The sequence below is a fragment of the Oncorhynchus keta genome, chromosome 1, assembly GCF_023373465.1.
Source record: "Oncorhynchus keta strain PuntledgeMale-10-30-2019 chromosome 1, Oket_V2, whole genome shotgun sequence".
Lineage (NCBI taxonomy): Eukaryota > Metazoa > Chordata > Actinopteri > Salmoniformes > Salmonidae > Oncorhynchus > Oncorhynchus keta.
The window spans coordinates 59,944,357-59,950,618 of NC_068421.1; positions in this window are offsets into that span (position 1 = coordinate 59,944,357).

Consider the following 6,262-nt stretch of genomic DNA (forward strand, 5'->3'; position numbering starts at 1 on the left):
CAGTCCCAACGTCAACAGTGAAGAGGCGACTCCGGGATGCTAGCCTTCTAGGCAGAGTTCCTCTGTCCAGTGTCTGTGTTCTTTTGCCCATCTTAATCTTTTCTTATTATTGGACAGTTTGAGATATGGCTTTTTCTTTGCAAATCTGCCTACATATAGGTAGAGTTATTAAAGTGACTATGCATAGATGATAACAACAGAGAGTAGCAGTGGTGTAAAAGAGGGGGAGGGGGGCAATGCAAATAGTCTGGGTAGCCATTTGACTAGATGTTCAGGAGTCTTATGGCTTGGGGGTAGAAGCTGTTTAGAAGCCTCTTGGACCTAGACTTGGCACGTCGGTACTGCTTGCCGCGCGGTAGCAGAGAGAACAATCTATGACTAGGATGGCTGGAGTCTATGACAATCTTTCACTGCTTTGTAGTCATTATAATGATATCCAATATTATGCCATATTGCTAAATATAAAATCTGTCTTGAATCCTGTCATATACACTGCATTCCGAACAACATTCTTACAAACCGCATGAGGATAAGGTCATCAACTTGCAGTAGTTGGTGAAGTATTAAAGCCTTACGTTTACAGCCTTTATAGATGGTGTCTAGTTACACTATTTATGGAGAAAAAACATATTGCATTATGGGCCTACTGAAATATGCATTGGTTGGTGGCCGCTGGGGGTTGTGAAGGGCTTCAGCAATGATTAACTTGCTAAATGGCTGGATTTCTTTCTAATCACCATTGCATAATTTCAATTAGATTTGTCAACAAATTATTAGGTACAATAGAGAGCATCATTTTAAGATCATGGTGGTCAGGGACAGAAGAGCTTTTAATCACCAATTTATATTTGAGATTCTTCAAAGAGCCACCCTTTGTCTTGATGAAGGCTTTGCACTCTCTTGGCATTCTCTCAACCAGATTCTTGAGGTAGTCACCTGGAATGCATTTCAATTAACAGGTGTGACTTCTTAAAAGTGAATTTGTGGAATTGCTTTCCTTCTTAATGCGTTTGAGCCAAACAGTTGTGTTGTAAAAAGGTAGCGGTACACAGAAGATAGGCCTATTTGGTAAAAGACCAAGTCCATATTATGGCAAGAACAGGTAGCAAAGAGAAACAACAGTCCATTATTACTTTAAGACAGGGGTGGCAATTCCTGTCCTTCGAGGGCCTGATTGATGTCATAGTTTTGCCCCAGCCACAACTAACACACCTGACTCCAATATTCACCTAACCATGATCTTCAGTTTGATTAATCAGCTGTGTTTGCTAGGGATGGAGAAAAGTGTGACATCAATCAGGCCCTCGAGGACTGGAGTTGCCCACCCCTGCTTTAAGATATGAAGGGCGGTTGGAAATTATATTTAAATGACAGATTAATTTGGTTTTTGTCACAGACAGAAAGCAGCTGAGATAATAAGAATATTCAATTGACATCTGATATTGGCTCATTCAACATGTGCCTTAACTCCGTCCAGCTCTAATTGTCTCCCTGACTGACAGCCAGTCCACTGGTGTACTATTTTGCAAATCATCCATCTGTTCGTTGCCCAATAAATAGAATGGAAGGGGTTGCACATAGAGAATGGCTGTGGTAATGGTGAGTCAAGGAGTTACCTTAGTCCTCCAGACACCAGCAGATGAATATTTCACATACAGTACAGTTCTGTCTGTCTGTCATGGAGTGCTGATCTAAATTTGGAGATGGAGACCGGCCCCCAAGAGACACATAGATGCATGTGTGGGATCCTTAGTAATATTAGAGATAACAAAATAGATCCCCACCACACTCTTTCACGTGATGCTGAGTAATGCTCAATGCCAGGCACTGTTAAGCCAGCTAAGAGATCTCAGAGGTCCTAGGGGTCTTCGATTATTGACCATTAGTGGAAAGGGAAAGGGGATTCCTAGTCAGTTGCACAACTGAATGCATTCAACCGAAATACTGTACGTCTTCCGCATTTAACCCAACCCCTGTGAATCAGAGAGGTGCGGGGGGACTGCCTTAATCCGTGCTATTTGTGATCTTTGGGACGTCTCCATTGAAGGGTAAAGGTTAGGGTTAGGGTTAGGTAAGCGTTATGGTTAAGGTTAGGATAAGGGTAGGGGTTAAGGTTAGGGTTTAGGGTAGGGACATTCTAAAGATTCTGGATAGCACTAACAGTTAGTAGAACGAGACCGAGTGATGATACAGGCAGTATGTTTGATGTGCCCTGTATGTCTTGTGATTTCAGGTGAGCAAAGATGTCCTCAAGTGGTGATTACAACTGCATTTTTGGGTAGAGGCTGTTATCATGAACATTTTATAAAATCGTTGGGTACACAGATTTGTAGGTGTTATAGGGGCGGTGGGGTAGCCTAGTGGTTAGAGCGTTGGGATGTTAACCTGAAAGGTTGCAAGTTCATATCTCCGAGCTGACAACGTACAAATCTGTCGTTCTGCCCCTGAACAGGCAGTTAACCCACTGTTCCTAGGCTGTCATTTAAAATAAATAAAGGTAAAATAAAAAATAAAAAATTGCAGGTGCAGCAACATTCTTATGTTACTAGCTCCAACAGTGCAGTAGAATGTCTTACAAATACAATATCAAATAATCAAAAACATCTTAACAGGAAATCAAGAAATGACACAACTGGTCCAATGAACAATCCAGAGTAGATATTGTAGCGATCCTCACAAGGAGCCACATTACAATTCCCACCAAGCGTAGCCTTTCACACCAGAGACCCAGGTTTGTGAGGCCATTGGAACACGAGGACGTGTGAAGGGGCTTGAAAGAAAGTCGAAGCACGAGGACTTGCCTTCCCATTTGGAGTGGGCAGTGTATCGATCCTCGCTGTATGAGCCACTTTACAATTACCACCAAGTGGGTTAACGCGATGAGTAGGGTATTTGCCTTTCACATTTTCAATTAAAATGGTGAAAAATAAACATATATAGCTTCTCAGCAAAGAGCAATTTCTCAAGCAAGAATTTTGCTAGGACTGTCTGGGAGTGGTTTGAGTGGGGAGGGGAAACTGAAAACCAGCTGTTATTGGTGGAGAGTTTTGGAAATGTAACAAATTTAACGCCTAAAAGGGCATTATCTGTAACGATCTTCATCTGATGAGGAGTATGAAAGATCAGACCAAAATGCAGTGTGGTAAGTGTCCATTTTAATGAAATATAACGCAACACTGAATACAAAATAACCAAAGTGAAACAATGAAAATCAAAACAGTTCTGTATGGTGAGACACAGAAAACAACTACCCACAAACCATAGTGGGAAAACAGGCTGCCTAAGTATGGTTCTCAATCAGAGACAACGATTGACAGCTGCCTCTGATTGAGAACCATACCAGGCCAAACATAGAACTATAACACATAAAACAAAAACATAGAATGCCCACCCCAACTCACGCCCTGACCAAACCAAAATAGAGACATCAAAAAGGAACTGAGGTCAGGACATGACATTATCATAATTTTCCCAATTTCACAGTATTATTCCAACCTCATAGTGTGTAAATAGATTCAAACACACTGCACTGGGCCTTTAAATAACTGGCGGGTGCTTCAGTACTCTGATGTGTGTTAGGATATTGAGTCATATCTTATTCTAGGAAAGCAGATTTGCTCCATGTTTTAACTAAGTTTGGGTGAAGGTCTACAGCAGGGCTGCCCAACCCTCTTCCTGGAGATCTACCATCCTGTGGGCTTTCAGTCCAACCCTCTTCCTGGAGATCTACTGTCCTGTGGGTTTTCAGCCCAACCCTAATATAACACATGTTAATGCATGTTTTGGAATATTTCACTCTGTACAGGCTTCCTTTTTTTCACTTTGTCAATTAGGTTAACATTGTGGAGTAACTACAATGTTGTTGATCCATCCTCAGTTTTCTCCTATCACAACTCTGTAACTGTTTTAAAGTCACAATTGGCCTCATGGTGAAATCCCTGGCCGGTTTCCCTTCTCTCTGGAAACTGAGTTAGGACTGGGTGTATTGACACACCATCTAAAGTGTAATTAATAACTTCACCATGCTCAAATTGATATTCAATATTAGCTTTTTTTTTTACCCATCTACCAATAGGTGCGCCCTTCTTTGCGAGGCATTGTTAAACCTCCTTGGTGCTTGTGGTTCAATTTGTGTTTGAAATTCACTGCTCGACTAAGGGACCTTACAGATAATTGTTCAAGAATCATGTCAAACAATATTATTGCACACAGAGTGAGTCCATGCAACTTGTGTGGCTTATTAAGCACAGTTTTACTCCTGAATATATTTAGGCTTGCCATAACCAGGGCCGAATTAAGAAATGATAGGCCCCGGGGCTTTGTATTTCTTCAGACACATTATGTTTCCTTAATACCTGATGTGTTTGTAATAAAAACTATTCCACAGTTTTTTTTTCTAAACTATTGATCCTCTGTCGCAAAAGTCTGCTCTCTGGTGTATTTTGAACATTGAGAGTGGGCTCCTGTCCCTCACAATTGACCCCTTACATTTGTTTATTATGCTTTTTTAAAATGTATTTGTATTAATCAGTTACCCAGTCAAGGCACGTTCATTGAGAGCGGGCCTCCTAAGTGTTCTTGCGGTTGGCGGTTGCAGTGAAATATAATATATACTACATATATAATGTACTGTATATGTTATATTTAATATATACAATACATATTTCCTTAATAGCTTTTTTTTGCCTCTTGGGCCCCTCACGGGCCTGGGCCCAAGCCCCTGCATTAATCCTTCCCTGGTTATAACAAAGGGGTTGAATACTTATTGACTCAAGACATTTCAGCTTTTTAGCTTTTATTAATTTGTAAACATTTAGAAAAACATCATTCCACTTTGACATTATGGGGTATTGTGTGTAGGCCAGTGACAAAAAAAATCCTTATGTAATCTATTTTAAATTCAGGCTGTAACACAACAACATGTGGAAAAAGTCAAGGGGTTTGAATACTTTCTTAAGTCAAGGGGTTTGAATACTTTCTTAAGTCAAGGGGTTTGAATACTTTCTTAAGTCAAGGGGTTTATATACTTTCTTAAGTCAAGGGGTTTGAATACTTTCTTAAGTCAAGGGGTTTGAATACTTTCTTAAGTCAAGGGGTTTGAATACTTTCTTAAGTCAAGGGGTTTGAATACTTTCTTAAGTCAAGGGGTTTGAATACTTTCTTAAGTCAAGGGGTGTGAATACTTTCTTAAGTCAAGGGGTTTGAATACTTTCTTAAGGCACTGTATCTTGAAGCCTATATTCATGACCAAAACGGCTTTGCTTTAGTGTGCAGGGCTCTGTCCATTGTGCTGATACAGGGCAGCGGAGATAGGCTACACATTTTGCTCTAACCTGTCACTTCAAAAGCATAACCAATGGTCTCGGATTCTCTGCATTTGAACTTTATGTTTAGTTTTGTATAGCATAATACAAGCAGAATTAAATATGATTCTAATGCAAAAAAAAACATACAATTGCACCCTCTCACCAATTTCAACTGCCCCCTTAGTCACTTTATCCTTGTCACATCCTGACCTTAGTTCCTTTTTTTATGTCTCTATTTTAGGTTGGTCAGGGCGTGAGTTGGGGTGGGCATTCTATGTTTTGTTCTATGTTTGTATTTCTATGTGTGTGGCCTGGTATGGTTCCCAGTCAGAGGCGTGGAGTCAGAGGCGTGGTCCTTCTGTGGCTCAGTTGGTAGAGCATGGCGCTTGTAACGCCAGGGTAGTGGGTTCGATTCCCGGGACCACCCGTATGTAGAATGTATGCACACATGACTGTAAGTCGCTTTGGATAAAAGCGTCAGCTAAATGGCATATATTATTATTATTATATTAGAGGCAGCTGTCAATCGTTGTCTCTGATTGAGAACCATACTTAGGCAGCCTGGTTTCGCCCTTGAGTTGTGGGTAGTTGTTTTTCTGTTCATGTGGATTCCTTTTTCCGGATGGTTTCGGCCTGTTTGTTGGACTTGGTTATTTATGCGCCCTTGTGTTTGGCGTGACCGTTACGCTGTTCCTGGAATAAAGACCCACGTTTGAACTAACTCTGTTCTCTGCGCCTGACTCCTCCACCCACTACTCCTAGAAGCCGTGACAATCCTGGCGCCAGGTCTGAGTCTCAATCAATCACACACACAACTCAGCTACGGTGGTGCAGTACAGCACCAACTACATATGGAAGAATATGAGGAGAGCAAAGTGAAAAGCAAGACACACAGGGTGAGAACTCCAAAAAATGTCATATCAGGATAGGAATCAATGATACAAAGATGAGAAACA